The sequence below is a fragment of the Thalassophryne amazonica genome, chromosome 17 (genome assembly GCF_902500255.1).
Source record: "Thalassophryne amazonica chromosome 17, fThaAma1.1, whole genome shotgun sequence".
Taxonomy (NCBI): Eukaryota; Metazoa; Chordata; class Actinopteri; order Batrachoidiformes; family Batrachoididae; genus Thalassophryne; species Thalassophryne amazonica.
This window is the reverse complement of record NC_047119.1, coordinates 7,569,049-7,587,560: the sequence shown is the minus strand read 5'-3', so window position 1 is coordinate 7,587,560 and position 18,512 is coordinate 7,569,049.

Here is an 18,512-nt window from a genome sequence, read left to right as displayed (position 1 = left end):
GCTGCTACAAACTGTACAAAAATCCCCCCCCCATCCTCCTCCCTGTCCTGCAGAATCCCTAAACATCATTCCAGTAATATAACTCAGTTTCACAAGTGAAATTTTGAAATAAACACGCATGTTTATGGTTTGTTGTTGATTTGGACCTGCCAGCTGCTGACCATCTGCTAACTGAATTGATTATGTTGCTGCCAGAGATCTCCAGGGGGGTTGGTCCAAAGTTAATGCATGAATTGCAAAGTGATTTTATTGGTTTGCCATGAATTGGCAAGTGACTTGATTAACTGTGAGAACTTAGATGAGGACTAGAGGTCTCCTGGTACAGCTTATCCAGCAAGCTCAACAAATGCAGAGTGATATTTTTACTCCCTATAATCTAAACTTCTTCAAGGACTCTTTTCCTCTTTCTCAGTGTGACTGTGTAGTATCCATACTGGCACAAATTTCCCATATTTTGTCAACGCACAGACTGGATAATAATAAAAGTATGACAAGTAGGCAGGAGCATAATGAGGTCCATAATTTCTTCTTATGGTGTACACTTTCAGACTTAAGTTTAAATATGTAAACTTTACTAAAAATGTTCAAACATTTTGCTTTACTGTACATATTTCATTTTAACACAGTATTTGCACACAAAAAAAATCAGTTTTTACAGAAAAATTCTGGCAACTGTGTTGCCGGGGGAATTCTGTAAAATTAGCGAATATGTTAATGGTTTTACATAAAATCTTGAAATTTTACAGTTTAAACCTGTTGAAAAACATCAAAAAAAATCAAACTTTAATTTTAATGGTCCTTTCATGCTGAATTAGCATGACCATTGCTGTTATTAAACATTTTTTCTATAATATTTACACATAGTTCACAGTTCGCTTCGTCAGTATTTTTCAAATAATTGTCAAGTAAACACTACTCTGCTCTTACAGTTTTTGTCATTTTAACAGGATTTCCCAATTAATTTCACAAGTTTTTTTTTACAGTGTGCATTGTCAATTAGAATGTCTACTTAATTTCATACAATATACATACATGCATCTTCAATCGAGTTGCGGGGCATTTTCATACAATGCTATTTTTAATATTAGTATCAATATAGTTATTTCACTTTTCTTGATGAGATAAGCTTTTAGTAAGTCACCAGTTTGCATCCATCAAAATGAATCCAGCTTTAAACAGCATGGATGATTTCCATGATTTTCCTTTATAAATCATTGGTTGTTTGGATCAGCAATTTCAGTTAAATATATCATATAGCAGACAAACACACTGATATTTGAGAAGTGAAATGGAGTTTATAGGATTTACAGAAAGTGTGCAGTAATTCTTTAATCAAAATTAGGCAGGTGCATAAATTTGGGCACCCCAACAGAAAAAACACATCAATATTTAGTAGATCCTCCTTTTGCAGAAATAAGTCTTCATTACAAAACATCTCAGGTTTGTTGGTTTCCGAGCATGGACAGCCCGCTTAAAATCACACCACAGATTTTCAGTAATATTCAGGTCTGGGGACTGAGATGGCCATTCCAGAATATTGTACTAGTTCCTCTGCATGAATGCATAGTAGATTTTGAGCAGTGTTTAGGGTCGTTGTCTTGTTGAAAGATCCAGCCCCGGCGCAACGTCAACTTTGTCACTGATTCATGAACATTGTTCTCAAGAATCTGCTGATATTGACTGGAATCCATGTGACTCTCAACTGACCCTCAAGATTCCCAATGCCTGCACTGGCCACACAGCCACACAGCATGGTGTGGGGCTGTGTGGCCCACATCATGGCCCACACCTCCAAATTTTACTGTAGGTAGCAAGTGTTTTTCTTGGAATGCTGTGTTCTGTTTCAGCCATGCATGCCACCCCTTGTTATGGCCAAATAACTCAATTTTACTTTCGTCAGTCCACAGCACCTTATTCCAAAATGAAGTTGGCTTGTTCAAATGCGCTTTTGCATACCTCAAGCGACTCTGTTTGTGGACTGTACGCAGAAAAGGCTTTCTCTGCATTACAGCATCATACAGCATCTCTTTGTGCAAAGTGCACTGTATAGTTGAACGATGCACAGGACACTATGTGCAGAAAGATCATGTTTTAGGTCTTTGGAGCAGGTCTGTGGGTTGACTATGACTGTTCTCACCATCCTTCACTTCAGCTTATGAGATTTTTCTTGGTCTGCCACTTCGGGCCTTAACTAGTACTGTGCCTGTGGTCTTCCATTTCCTCACTGTGTTCCTCACAGTGGAAACTGACAGCTGAAATCTCTGAGATAGCTTTTTGTATCCTGCCCTAAACCACAATGTTGAACGATCTTTATTTTCAGGTTATGTGAGAGTTGGTTAGAGGCTTCCATGTTGCCATGTTGTAGAAGAGAAGCAAAGAGGGGAAACATTTGCAAATGATCACCTTAAATACCCTTTCTCATGATTGGGTTCACCTGTGTAAGGAGATCGAGGGTCAGTGAGTTTCCCAAACTAATTTTGTGTTCCAGTAATTAGTGCTAAATGTATTCAAATCAATAAAATGACAAGGGTGCCCAAATTTATGCACGTGCCTAATTTTGTTTAAATAATTATTGCACACTTTCTGTAAATACTAGAAACTTCATTTCACTTCTCAAATATCAGTGTGCTCATCTGCTATATGATATATTTAACTGAAATTTCTGATCCAGACAACCAATGATTTATAAAGGAAAATCATTAAAATTATCAGGGGTGCCAAAACCTTTGCATACAACTGTATATTTAAAGGCCTACCTGTAGAACCAGCTCTTTATTCTGTTTAGTACAGAAAAAAATCTAAGTGTAAATTCCTTTGGAGCCAATTCAAGGATTCATGGTTCCACAAGAAACTGTCCAGTTGATTATACACAATAAAAGAAATGTGGACCACACATTGTTAGGAAGGAGGCCAAAATTGGCACCCAAGTAGTCATGAACTTTTGTTTTAAAGGTCCATCAGAGTCTCAGGAACATAACTAACAAAAGGGTGGAGTTGGAGGCATATGATTGAAAGGTGACTGCTTTAAGGGGAGCATTCTGTCACTGGGCCCTGAGAATCTGTTGACCAAGGAGGAAACCAATTATCATTTTGAAAGTCAAAAGAAAGTTGAATGAAACAAACTCTTACGTTAAATTGGTCTTGGCTCATGGATAGTTATTTTAGAGGCATGGGGTTAGACTGGTTGTCTTCTAGGATCCAAGGCTGTTTCGTGGTGCCGTGGACACATGCTCCCAGACTTGACATAATGTAGATCAGTTGACTAAACACATTTTTAGTCAAATGGAATAGGTGCTGTGGAAAAAAATGTGAGAATATAAAGTAAACTTATCTCCATGACTGTAGCTATGATTCAACTCTTCAGTCAAATATGAAATAACAGCACTCTGATGGTATTACGTGTATTTGCAATAGCATATTTTCTGTTTTTGTTCAATAATAGGACTCATTGTGACTCCTTCAGGGATGTGGAAGGACCACAGCCCACTAAATAGCCCATTGATAACCTAGGTCAACTGAAAGGATGTCCTGTCCATTTAGTCACAAACGCGTCCTCAGTGTGCATATGTGGAGGTTGTGCCAAAGCAATTTGGAAGAAGCCAGCGGAAGTGGAGCTACTGTTGTCGCACAAACACAGAATCTCTCACTGCTTTTTATTGTCCTTTTGTTGCGAGCACAGTACTAACATGTTGCACACAGACAGTAGGACAGTGTGTTAGCAGATCGTCTATAGCCAAAGCCATTCACTGCACAGAAGACAGAGAACACTGACGTCGACTAAACCACGCCACAACTGGAAACATTCCAAGGATTGTGGGTTTGGAGGGATTTCTACACTGAGGTTATGGTCACTCTAGTGTTCTGCCTCAGTTGATCGCAGAGGCAAAAGGAAGCCACATTGTGGCCGCTTGTGGTGTTGATGTCGACTAGTACGTGCCTGCACAGCTCTGCAGCTGTCGGGTGTTTGAGTGTACATGTCGACAGTGTTGTCGGTTTAATAAAAGCTGTTCATATTGATTTTGCTTTTTCACATTAACACAGTGAGTTGACAGCCCCACTTGGGTTCCGGTTGTCCAGTCAGGCCAGTAGATCTCTGACCTGTTTTACTTTAATTTACTTGCCCCCTAGTAGAAATTCCTTTTAGTTGCAATTACCACACAACAGGAAAAAGTTAAATTGTTCACAAAGTTTGTCGAATAGGAACACAACAAACCTTAAGAGACACAAATGAACAACTCTGTCAGATAATGACAGAAATCATATATCACCTTTTATTTGTTACATGACCTTCGACCTTGGGTGCCTTTGAAAGGTCAAACTCAAGATCATAACTATGTAACTCCAATAGTTTGGAGCCCATTTAGATTAAATGCAGTAAATGGACTGCATTTATATAGCGCTTTTCCATCTGCATCAGATGCTCGAAGCACTTTACAATGATGCCTCACATTCACACAAACACACTCAAACCCGGATGTCATTGCGCTGCCATACAAGGTGCTCACTACACAACGGGAGCAACTTGGGGATTAAGGACCTTGCCAAGGATTGGGGAGGTGATAGTCTATTGCAGTGCAAGGGATTTGGATTTGTCAAGGATAAAATTGTCAAATTTGGGACAGAATTGCACAAATGTCAAGGTACAAACAGAGCAGACTGCTCAGTGGAGTAGGAGTTGAGCTACCACTCAACCCGAATATTAAACTACTCGGATATTTACTCATTTTTATTAGTGGAAGTCTGATATTCACTTTAAAAAACTAACTATAGGCTGTCAATAAAGGCCAGCTTCAAAATATATTTGCTATCACATTCTTGGAGGCTTACTTCATTTATGCATTTTAACTTGAGGAAAAAAATGTGGCTACAATCTGATCTCAGCCACCTGATTCAGTGGAGTTCAGATTCACATTTGCCAAAGGAAGACATAGTAGAACTCATCTGTTTGGAATTAATTCAGGTTGAGCGAGGATAAGACGAAGGCAGTGTGCCCGATCCTGATATGCAAATGAGGGTACCTCGTGCATGAAACATCACCTGAATGTTGGAAGTTAGTAGCTTTTGTTTGAATTTGTACACGCAAGAGAGCAAACACATCTTTTTTTGTCCAGTTACCACAACAAAACTGTTTTTACCTACAGTTTAAATGGTAACGTTATGCATGATAAAGCCAACACTTACTTTACATGGAAAATAGCTGCAGTTGATCCACATTGAAATAAATGACACGTGATTCTTTGCATAGTCGGTGCTACCTACGAATAGAAGAAACCTATCATATGACATTTGGGTAAGACAGTATGTAGACCGCCGTTTGATTCTTGATCACGCTACCTGTCTGTGTCGATGGACAAGGCACGTCATCTGCATTGTCCCAGTCCACCCAGTTCTAAATGCATATGGTTGCATTTCACAAACTGGGCCTAAAAAGTGTCACAGGTTCAAAATGGTAATTGTTTTTTTTTTTCAAAATTCATTATGTAAAGTATACACATGTATCCCATTTAGGTTTAATGAAAAAGCCAATTTATGTGACATAAATAAGTGGGAAAAATGTATTGGAATTCAAAATTCTTTTGTCGATTTTCTCATAATTGACCTTTTTTGCAAAAAAAAAAAAAAAAAAATTAGCATTATTCATCGATTTTCATGCAAAATCTATGGAACTGGTGTTAAATTTTTTGAAGAACCTGTTCTTTAGGGGTGTAGGAAAAAATCGATTCACATCTGAATCGTGATTCTTATTTATTACAATTCTGAATCAATCCAAAATGCCCAAGAATCGATTTTTAAAAAGCATTTTATTAAACATTTTCTTGCTTACTCGCTGCGTGTACTGTTTGTCAGCCAACGGCTTCCGTACTACAACATCCGCAGGGGGGTCCGGCATGCTTCAAACACTCCTGAGCTGTAGCTTAGCATGGCGGACGAAGAGCTAATTCAGCCAGCACCGTCTTTGCTGAAGGCAAATGTTTGGGCGCATTTTGGATCTTATTTGCTGCGTAAGAAGGAGCTTGACATGACTTATGCAGTGTCCAAAATCTGCAAAATGAAAGTCAAGTACTTCGGAAACACTTCAAATCCGCAAGCCCACATGCTATGTCATCACCCGGAGCTAAAAGGAGCGGAGCAGCGGTCTCTGCCAACTACTGACCAGCGCTTCACTAAACTGCCAGTCAACTCCGAACAAGCAAAGCAGATAAGTAAATTTATATCTAGAATCACCTGATTAACCTTGTAAAGCTGCATTTTCTTAAACATAAACATTTTTTAAGTAATATAACAATTTGTCAGAGCACTTTGAATCGAAAATCGATTCTGAATCAAATCGTCACCCCAAGAATCAGAATCGAATTGAATCGTGAGTTGTTGTACGATTCACATCCCTACTGTTCTTTCATAATATACCATATTTAAAAACATCTGGGCAAAAAAATGACTGTTTATTGAATCACCACTGCCGAGTCCACCTCTGACAAAATTATTTCAACAGACCAGAAGTTCCTTGATTTATGTCCAAATGTTATGAAATACATACCACTGGATAGAGAACATCCTAAGCTTTAAGATGACACCAAGATTGTCTTGATAGGTCTTCTCTTCTCCAAGAAATTACATCTGATGTTCATAAAAATTAACCAAAACGTTACAAGTCCACCCTTTTTGATACACCAGTATAGAAATGTGACCATATAGTGGCCTTGACATGGGAAGTGACCTGCTTATATTGGATGAGGAAAAACCATTAACTGGTCAGCAGGTTAATCATTGATACTAAGCTTTAACTGCACTGCAAATGTTCCAGTGTAGTAGTCAAAAGGAATGGCTCGTCCCAAAATTTAACTTTCTTCTCCAGGGCAGGTGCAACCTTTTTTGCTAATTTCATGCTAATCAGTTATGCCTAGAACGCCCTCTTACACACTGAGAAAATCCCTGCCCTCCGCCTCCTAGTCCACACCACCACAAAATATAATGCTTGCTATTAAAGATCAGTCCTACTCTGAACCTTGCATGGCAGTTTGTGTTTTAGATCAAGAATAATCCACCGACCGTTGCGGGCATAAAGACGACCTCCTGGTAAACACTGCTGACTTTGTTTCTGTCCTGGTTCTAATCTGTTGGGTTGTTAAATCACCAGGATTTCAGCGATCACCTCGTCTGCAGCTCACTCTTTCCTAGTTGTCTTTGTTATTTTGCTTTTTCCTTTCTCTTTCCACTGCTTTGCGATGCATGTGCACACATACACATTTTCTCCCTTGACTTTTCGCACGGCCTTCGACTCGCTCTTTTCCAATTCCATGTCTGTCTGCGTCCCCCACCCTGCAGGCACACACACATAGCATATTCAAGTCAAAGGCTCAGCCCGTGTTCCCCCTCCTCTCCAGTATGTTTGGATAGATCTAAATGGTGTGATTGTGACTGCTCTGCCGACCGTCTGCCTCTCAGCGTCTTTGGAAAGTCTGACGTGAGCACAGGCAGAGGAGTAAGGGGAAAGGCAGAGAGAGGGGAAAGTTCTTTTGAAAAACAAGGCATGGCTGCCCTCCAGAGAGCAAAGTCTCGCGTCAGGAGTCAGTCTGGCCCTCTTTTGTCTGTCTATCTGCTCTCTATCCGTCTTCTTCCGTCTCCCACTGTCTGTCCAAACCACCTATTCCCCTCAGAACAGCCTGTCTGTCTTCTCCACGCATCTTCAGTTTCTCACTTTGAACCTGTTGCTTTCTCTGCCTTTTTAGCAGCAGGCTCAAGAGAGACAAAACCTCCAAATCTGGGCCTCTCATTTACCCAGAAGGTGTCGCGTTGCATTGGAGTCGCTCAGTGGTGGTGTCACATGTCGTGCCATTCAAAGAGCTGGGCTTTAAGAATGTGGGTCATTTGAAGTAGAGCCACTAAAGTGTGTTGTTTGCCAGTGAATAGGGCCTTCTCACATAGACACGGTAAAAGGCGTGTGAATAAACACCAGCGCCCGGGGGCCACACTAAAGTGTTTGGTTGTATTCTCCTCTGTACCCCACCTATACAAGCCTGTCATTATCCCGCACATGAATAGATCGGTGGAATCACATTTGATACGGGCGCTGTGCTGCCGTTACCTGAGACACCTTATCAAATCCTCCCTGTGAAAGGAAAGATTCTCTATGTTTACAGCATTCCGACAGGAAAACCAGATCGTGGACTAATTAAGTTTGGTTGCCTGTAGTTAGCATGTCGCTGTGCACACAGGCTTGTGTTGCCTCCAGGGTGGCTCCTTTATTTGCTCTCCCCCAGCAGATGTTCAGATCACATGTTTCAAATTAAAGCATAAATTGCTCACATGAGGTTTCTTAGGAAGTTACAGTCTTGTCTGTGCTGTGCATCATCAGATGCACATGAATGCACAAGTGTGTGTGTGTGTGTGTACTCTTTCAGCACTTGTGCAAACAAATCTAACACTTTTATCTTCTTCCATTTTTCATCTGTCTGCCCCGATGATGCAGGTGTTGGTGGCTGCAATCTTCAATGGGCTGGAATGTCGAGCGGCGGAACTCAGTCCAGCATCTCAGTGGTCCAGTGATGAGTTCAGGAACCTCAGCCTACGGCAGCATAGAACCTGTGTTGAGAATGAGGAGTACGCATACCAAGGACTCTGCTGTCTCAACTGCCGGGCTGGTAAGCAGTAGTAGTCAACCAATATGGGTTGTTCGACAACCAGTGCTGATTTGTCGAGGCCACAGCGGCTGATGGCTGATATGTAATGCAGATGTTATAATTTTATTTATTTATCTTTGTCATGTGTTACAACACACCAATTTAAAGGTTGAGTGTGTGGGATTTACTGTCATCTAGTGGTGAGCTTGCAGACTGCATTATGCCATTGACTGCCGTAGTTTTGTGGCATTATAAAATAAAATGTTTGTTATGGATTTCCCTCGAGGTAAATATGTTCACTTCATTAAAATGAGCTGTAGTTTTGAAATGCGTTTTAAATATAAACCAACATTGTAATACTTGGTTTTAGTAGAAACTAAATTTTGTTTCGTGAAATTTGAATGGCTGTATAGCTTTAAGCAGGTATGAAGTATGCTACATGTAAGTTAAACCGCGCCTGCTCCTAATTTTATATAATCAATCCAGTATCTATCCAGGTCTATGGGATATTGCATAAGGAAATCGGTTATTTTTTTTAATTTATCTGTTTTGTTTTTGTTGTTGTTTGCCTTTTTAATTTGGTAAGTTACAAGATGATGGTATTTATTCTTTTTGAGTTATCACATTGACAACCTGAAGGGGATGAACTCGTTTGTGTATCTTTTCACTCACAACATTTTACAAGGCACATGCCTAGGCTTTACCAAAGCCTTGGAACGAGTAGAATTATGTAAATACAAACTAAAATTCACATTTAAAATGTCTTTTTGTGTTTAAAAACAAAAAGACAAAAGAAAAAAGTAAACCCAAAGGATAACATGAAAAGTATTATGCATTGATGGGTTTGTCCGTGTTGCCAGTCTTGGAAAGAAAGAATACACAATGATCAGCTTCACTGCAGCACAATCACAATGACGCGCATAAATAAAAACTGCATGCTTCACATTCATCCTTAAGAAATTGACCTCATTAAGTAATGGCTTATTTCATTAGTTGCATTAAATGTGTGGCTTTTTAATCATATTTGTGCATGAAAACTTCAAAGCTTAGCCTAACTGTATTATTATCCTGATGTTTTCAGTCCCGAGGGCTTGTGAACAAATCCAGTAACTGTTCTGTATCACTTCATCGTTATTATGCGCTTGTGACACTGGTTTGTTGGAGGGAAACAACCTGTTTTGATTTGATGTTTTCTTGCTTTTTACAGTCAGTGGTAGGACAGTTAGTCAGTAATTACAGCTTCCATCAGTCAGTTTTTTAAAATTCGTCTTTATTTCTTCTAAATCCAGCACTGTGACCTATTTCTGGTGTGAAATATGAGCTTTTCGTTACCTAGCCAGCTAATTTTCTGCCCGGTTGGACATCAACATTGACCGAACACTCATCAACTAAACAGTCTTTAGACATTTTTTAGAATTTTCCCTTGTTAAGATTAAAGTTATTCACAAAGCATCTTAAGCCTTAAGAGAGCTCCTAAGGTGCCAAACTGATAAGAGGAGGAAGGACTTTTAAGAAGCCTAAGAGTGTCTTAAACAGACAAGACAACAGAAAGACTAGAGGGCGGAGAGATATTCTCCGTATGGTGAATGACAGTGATTCAGTAACACGCTACCAGCTTGATGGTGCAGGGATAATGTTTTTGTTTTTGGTTGCCCTCATCAGTAAAGCCCCGTTTACACATAGACGGTAAGCTCCTGGAAGCGTCCCGGAAGAGTTTTGGCCGTCTTAAGGATCACACGCCGTTGTTAACGCCGGCACTAGGGGGCGTGGCTTAGTTCTGGCTTTACTGGGAATCGTCGAAAAAATTATTCAACATCTCGAATAATTCCGGGAGTGCTCCCAGAGAATTCGCATGACGACAGAGACAACGCGAACAACGGCGTTTGATACTTTTTAATCGCCGTTTCATCCTGCCCCTTCCTGTAGTGCCGCAGTTTACACACCGCTGTAATTGGCGGCCGGCGTTGTACGGCGTGTAAACCGGTGATAGAGCCCACATCAGCGTTCTCAAGGGCATTTTAACCCGGACAGAGGCAGACAAAACGGCGGCGCTAGCGGACATGCGCCGTTCTAAATGCCACCTCCCGGTTAATAGCGTTCCAAACGGCCGATAGGCTGCGGTCAATATAAAAATGCTAGCGCACTGCATGCAGGCCTCTCACTCGCGGCCAGCTACAGATATTTTTGCAGAGAAGCTCCAGTATGCCTCCTAAAAGAAAATTGGCAGCGGCAAGGACTTACCAAGAGGTCTGGTTCAGAAGCAGAGGGGAGGCCTGTGGTGGAGACGGAGCAACACGTTGAGGAGGGGAAAAGGAAGGAGAAAAAAAGGCTGAGTATGATCTCCCTCCCCCTGCAGTGACAGAGGCATGTATTCCTGCTGCTTCAGCCTATTATACTCTGGGGGCGGTGCCTATATGCAAAATTTCCTGGAGTAACGCAGGATTTGCCTGGATAAATCCAGCGGTACACAGGGCATTATCAGCAGCAGCAGAACACCGCCGTTCTCACACGCGTCTTAACCTGCGATTGTAAAGGATAGAACTGGGTATTAACCCCCGTTGCCTGACGTGTGCCGGATGTTACGGCGTCAAAACGCATTAATTAATATCAAAGTAAGCGATGTTGGCAGCCGTAAACTCACACTCACCTATTTGAGGAGAACTTCGCATGTGTGCTGCAATCTCCACTCTTGCTTTGGACTGCAGCACGTACCAGCGCTTCTCACAGAATGGAGAGTAAACATAATAAGCTAATCATATAATAATCAGCATGTGAATGAGGTACATTCAAACATTTTGAAGCTGTGTAACAGTTCCTTTAATTTTGCTGATTTTCATCATCATGACATTACATTATTTTCACGATTACACATTTCTTAATACAGTTCAGGTTATATGATCTGTTGATTTTACTGTCCATAACTAGGAGTGCAGAGCACGTTTTTCTCTTTCCCTTTTTTTGTGACAACCAATCACAGCTTTTAGAAGGCTGCGTCATACCGAGCAATGGGTCAATCCCGCCTCCTCACAAAGATAAATTTCTGTCCACTCCTTGCTCAGAGTTGCTCTCAGACACTTCCTGGATCACTCTCAGGCAGAAGATTCCCAGCAAGGAATCTTGAGGCTAAGTTGGGAGTTGTCTAAGAGGACTCTGAGAATCTTTGTCAATACGGCCCAAATGTACAAGGAGAAAGGTGCATGGGTGACATCAAACTGGGGACTTCTTTGCTGGGAAGCAAGTCTACTAACTCCTAATGCACGCCTCATGTCCTCCTAGCACACTCCTAAACCACTCTTGTAGCAACTTTTCTGATGATTGGCTGTCTATCTGGGTGGTTGCCAACCAGGATCTGTGGATGCGGCAACACACTGTGCCAGCACATGCTGCGAGACTTGATTTCGCAACTTTTCACTGAACCTGATATGCCTCGAGGTTTAATAATCTTCTGCAGCTCATCAGCATGATAGTGAAATTCAATCTTGTAACTGTATATAAAGTGATTAAGAAGTATTACAGTGAAAGAGAACAGAAGTGGAACAAGAACAGAACCATGAGCCACCCCAAACCTGTTGTGGAATATTCAGATGTAGTGTTGTCATTAAAAAAAAAAATCACATTGTGATTGACCGGAAAATTTCAATCCCAATCATACAAACACTTGGCCAAAATTCCAAAACAGCTCTCCATTTTCTTCAGCAAAATACAACAATTTAATGTGTCAAAGCTTGCGCTTAAATCCAATAACAGCACACTAATGTGGAATCTGCATCTATAGACAGCAACAAATCTTTCACCACTTTACCGAGTGCGCTCTGTGTAGAGTGGGTGTTCCAAGTGCTGACTGCAAAGGCTCAAGAATTGTCGGCCAACTATGAAAGAAGTTGCTTATAAACCACATTTTGTAAAACATTTGAAAGAAATGATAAATTAGAAATTGGTTGCCAACAATCCCAAATCCAAACTGCGGTTTTTAAGACGAGATTTAATCACAGCAGACTTGAAGCAAGCACGAACACATGCAGTAGGAAGCAAGAAATTAATCATTTTCGCCAAAGTGGGTCCTATTATTAACCCGCCAGTAAGTCCAAGTCAATGTTTTTGTTTTCTTTTGTGGTTTTTGTTGTTGTTTGTTTGTGTTTTTGTTTGTTTTTTAAATGTTTTTGGACCTTTGAGGGTTAATGGGAAATTTTCTACAGCCGGGCTGAAGGATTCAAAAGACAAGTAGTGCATTTAGCACCCATCACAACCTCAGTTTCTGTAATGAAATAAAACCAGGTGAAGGTTTTGAGTCAGGGACTCCATCTGATGACACTAACTGGGTCCTGTCGGGTTGACAGGTCATCTCCCTGTGTGCCAACCTGGGGAGAAAGAAAACTTAGTACAAATTAGACAAAAGTTTTGCATTTTCCATTATTTATTTATTTATTGCATTTATTTAATTGGTAGTATCTGTTTTTATTCCAGGTTCATTTTAGTTGAAGATGATGAAACACAATATGAGGATTAATGCTCACCCTGCTGTGTGCCAGCAGAGTATGTGCACTTTGTAAACCCGTCTATGTAAGGTGCATCTGAATATTGTTTTGTAGAAATAGCAGAAAGCCTGCACTTGACTTGAGTGCAAGTACATTTCCCATTCAAACAATGAAGGTGCTGGGTGTAAACCGACAATTCCATCAGTGTCTGAAAATGATCAATGACACTAATCTGCATGCTGCTTTGTGTAAGGTGTAAAATATTGTCCAAAATCCTACAGTTAAAGGGAATCTCTGGAATTTTAGAACCCAGGAATTTTTACTTTTTCTGAGTCATCTTTTTACTCAGGACAAAAATTAAATTAACTGGTGCAATACTGATTTAGAATACAAATACAGTCATGGACTAACCAGCTAATTAATGTATTGCCAAAAAAAACAAAAAAAAAAACACTCTCACTAAATCCCTTTGTCTCTTCAATGAACAGGCGAAAATGTCATTAAAAGTGCCCAGCAGCACTGAGGTAAACATGCATGTTTATCTCACTCAAAGTAAAGAAACTTTTTAAATGACTGATTATAGAGGTAACTCCGGCAGTGCTGCTCTTCACAAATCCCCAACCTCCGCCCGTCAGAAATGAAGCAAACCAGGAAATGGAAAATCTTGCAGTTGTTTTTAAATTCTTTTTCTATTTTGTTTTTTCACTGCAAAACACTTTGTGATTTTATCTTGAAAGGTGCTATACAAATAAACTTCACTTGAGAATGGCTCCACAAGAGAGTTATTTCCCATAAGAACCCTAGGTTAAAATGTCGAAATTTATGTTTCGTCCTGTGATAACTGGCAGCCTGTCCAGGGTGTAAATGGACTGCATTTATATAGCGCTTTTCCATCTGCATCAGACGCTCAAAGCGCTTTACAATTATGCCTCACATTCACCCCGATGTCAGGGTGCTGCCATACAAGGCGCTCACTACACATCGGGAGCAATAGGGGATTAAAGGCCTTGCCCAAGGGCCCTTAGTGATTTTCCAGTCAGGCAGAGATGTACCCCACCTTTTGCCCAGTAACTGCTGGGATAGGCTCCAGTGCCCCCATGACCCTTAACTGGAATAACCGGGTTCAGAAAATGGATTGATGTATAAAAATGTTTCCAGCCTTCACAAAAAAAAAGATTTATTTCGAAGGTTAGCCTGTTAGCTTTAGCTTGTTCAGTAACTCAGACATGGGGTATGTTCGGGGTTCATTCATCCTACCCTGGTTGCAGAGTCATGCCTGCACTCCGCCCTCTTATTAATTATGGGTTGTTCAGGACTTAGGCAGAGTAACCCTACGATCACATTAGCTACAAGTTATGGCGACAAGCAGTTGGCTTTGTCACATGATGGACTTTCGAGGGGTGTGCACACTAACATCTCCCTACGATGTCTCGTATATCTATTCAGATGTTTATCTGGTTACAAAAACAATGTTTTTAGATTTAGAAGTGTTTATTTCTCACTAGCGTTTGCAAATATTTGAGAAACATAATAGATTCATACAGAAATAAGCTTTGGGAGTATATTCCACCATATTGGATTATTTTGTTTGAGGGAACAATCAGCTGATGTCACTCTGCCTATTCACTTGAATTGGCAGTCACCGTATGGCATCGCTCAGTATTTGGATGATGTATTTGGTGAACTAATTTCTGTCTCAAGGTGTTAACCGGTTTAAAGTAAACTGGGATTTTGTGCTGTCTGAAGATCCTCTGTAGTTTTTCCCCTACTCTTACTAAATAAGGAGAGACATTCCTCTTCTTCTTGTCTCCGTCTCCTGTCTATCTGGTCTCTTTGTTCTCTGGGACTTCTGCACTTTGTCCAGGGACCATCGTGGGTAGCCACATACTGTGAGGGCTTTCCGGACACGTTGTTATTCTTTAGCCCTTCCCTCTGCAGTTGTGGGCACCTGTAGGGCTCTGTGTTGAAGTGTCCTGATCACCCCGAGCTTGTGTTCAAGGGGGTGGTTTGAGCCAAAGAGCAGATATTGGTCAGTGTGAGTTGGTTTTCTGTAAACCCCTGTCTGGAGCTGCCTGTTCTCTCCAATCACAGTCCAAGAAGGCTAAATGGTTGTTTCTGGCATCCTCACGTGTGAACTTGATATTGGCGTCCACCAAGTTGATGTGTTCTGTAAAGTCCTCAACATGCTGTTGCTTAATTTTAACCCATGTGTCATCAACATATCTGAACCAGTGACTGGGAGAGATGCCCGTGAAAGATGTCAAGGCTGTCTTCTCCACTCGCTCCATGTACAGATTGGCCACAATGGGGGATACCGGAGACCCCATCGCACAACCATGAATCTGTCTGTAGTTTCCCCCTAAACGGGAAATACGTGGTGTTGAGGCAGATCTCTAAGAGTTGGCAGATGTGGTCTGGTTTGAGTTTGGTCCTTTCAAGTAGAGACACATCCTCCAGCAGTCTCTGCCTCACATCTGAGACAGCCTCATCAGTGGGGATGCAGGTAAACAACGATGTCACATCAAATGACACCATAGTTTCATCTGCCTCCAGCTGTAGGTCCTTGATCTTGTTCACAAAATCTTGTGTGTTCTCCACATGGTGGTCTGAGTTACCCACTAGAGGAGCCAAAATCCACTTGAGGTGCTTGGCCAAATTGTACATGGTGGAATCTGTGCTACATACAATAGGCCTGAGTGGCACGTCCTGTTTATGGATTTTGGGCAGTCCATAGATGCACGGATGGCGTCCCCAGGGTACAGTCTGTAGTATGTCTGACTGTCGATGAGTCCCTCTTTCTCCAGGTTTTGGAGGTAGCTAATGATTTTCTTCTTACAGCCGCTCGTGGGCTCTCTCTTCAGACGTTCGTATGTGTTGGAGTCACTGAGCAAGTTGTTGATCTTGGCCTCGTAGTCCGATGTGTTCAGGACCACCTGCATCTGCCTTTATCCGCTGGCAGGATAAGGATGCTTTGGTCCTTTTGCAGTGCTGATAAAGCTTTCCGTTCTTCTCCTGTGATGTTGGACGGAGGAGGCTTAGCACTGTTCAGCACTGCTGTGACTCTTAGTCGGAGGTCCCCAGCTTCTGACTCTGACAAACTGTTATGTTTAATGGCTGACTCTACTGCAGTGATGTAATCTACTGTCGGTATATGTTTAGGGGTCACTGAGAAATTTAGTCCTTTAGCGAGCACATCCTTTTCTGTCTGTGTAAGAACCCTGTTGGAGAGATTCTTTACCCAATTTTCCCTGTTGTCACTAATTTGTCTGGGTATATCTTTAAAAATACTCCCACTGAAAGTACGCCTTTTCTGCACTAAAAGGTTGTGAAACTTCCTGATTTGCCGCTCCTTACTTTTTAAATGCTCAGCCATTTGAATTTTAACTATGAACTTTGTGATCTTATTATGGGCCTCTTCCCCCACTAAAGTTTCTAACATTTTGTGCAGACTATCCAGATTATTTAAAGATTAAAGGATTCCAGATTATTAAAGGACTAAATTTCTCAGTGACCCCTAAACATATTCCGACAGTAGATTACATCACTGCAGTAGAGTCAGCCATTAAACATAACAGTTTGTCAGAGTCAGAAGCTGGGGACCTCCGACTAAGAGTCACAGCAGTGCTGACAGTGCTAGCCTCCTCCGTCCACATCACAGGAGAAGAACGGAAAGCTTTATCAGCACTGCAAAAGGACCAAAGCATCCTTATCCTGCCAGCGGATAAAGGCAGATGCACGGTGGTCCTGAACACATCGGACTACGAGGCCAAGATCAACAACTTGCTCAGTGACTCCAACACTACGAACGTCTGAAGAGAAACCCCACGAGCGGCTGTAAGAAGAAAATCATTAGCTACCTCCAAAACCTGGAGAAAGAGGGACTCATCGACAGGCAGACATACTACAGACTGTACCCTGGGGACGCCACTCCGTGCATCTATGGACTGCCCAAAATCCATAAACAGGACATCCCACTCAGGCCTATTGTATGTAGCACAGATTCCACCATGTACAATTTGGCCAAGTACCTCAAGTGGATTTTGGCTCCTCTAGTGGGTAACTCAGACCACATGTGGAGAACACACAAGATTTTGTGAACAAGATCAAGGACCTACAGCTGGAGGCAGATGAAACTATGGTGTCATTTGATGTGACATCGTTGTTCACCTGCATCCCCACTGATGAGGCCATCTCAGCTGTGAGGCAGAGATTGCTGGAGGATGTGTCTCTACTTGAAAGGACCAAACTCAAACCAGACCACATCTGCCAACTCTTAGAGATCTGCCTCAACACCACGTATTTCGTGTTTAGGGGGAAACTACAGACAGATTCATGGTTGTGCGATGGGGTCTCCGGTATCCCCCATTGTGGCCAATCTGTACATGGAGCGAGTGGAGAAGACAGCCTTGACATCTTTCACGGGCATCTCTCCCAGTCACTGGTTCAGATATGTTGATGACACATGGGTTAAAATCAAGCAACAGCAAGTTGAGGACTTTACAGAACACATCAACTCGGTGGACGCCAATATCAAGTTCACACGTGAGGATGCCAGAAACAACCATTTAGCCTTCTTGGACTGTGATGTTACGGTTGGAGAGAACAGGCAGCTTCCAGACAGGGGTTTACAGAAACCAACTCGCACTGACCCAATAGTTGCTCTTTGGCTCAAACCACCCCCTTAAACACAAGCTCGGGGTGATCAGGACGCTTCAACACAGAGCCTTACAGGTGCCCACAACTGCAGAGGGAAGGGCTAAAGAACAACAACGTTCCGGAAAGCCCTCACAGTATGTGGTTACCCACGATGGTCCCTGGACAAAGTGCGAAGTCCCAGAGAACAAGAGACCAATAGACAGGAGATGGGACAAGAAGAAGAGGAGTGTCTCTTCCTTATTTAGCAGGAGTAGGGGAAAAACTACAGAGGATCTTCAGACAGCACAAAATCCCAGTTTACTTTAAACCGGTTTAACACCTTGAGACAGAATTAGTTCCCCTAAGGACAGGATCCCTAGTTACAAAACGAGCAATGTAGTGTATTCTATCAGATGTCAGGAAAACTGTAACAAACACTACATAGTGAAACAAAGCAACCTTTACACAAAAGGCTATACCAGCACCGCAGAGAGGGCACCAGTGGACCTCAGTCTGCGGTTCATCTCCACCTTAAAGACAGTAACCACACGTTTGAGGACAAGGAAGTTAAAATATTAGCCAGAGAGAAGAAATGGGTTTGAGAGAGGGGTCAAGGAGGCATTCTTGTAAACGTTTGAAACCCAGCCTTAAACCGGGGAGGGGGTCTGAGACATGCTTTATCCCCTGTTACAATGGGATACTCAGGTCAAAGGAGTTTCAGTCTTTTGTTCATGGTAATGAGTCATTCACGTCATCAAGGGAGCCATCAGAAAGGCATCCA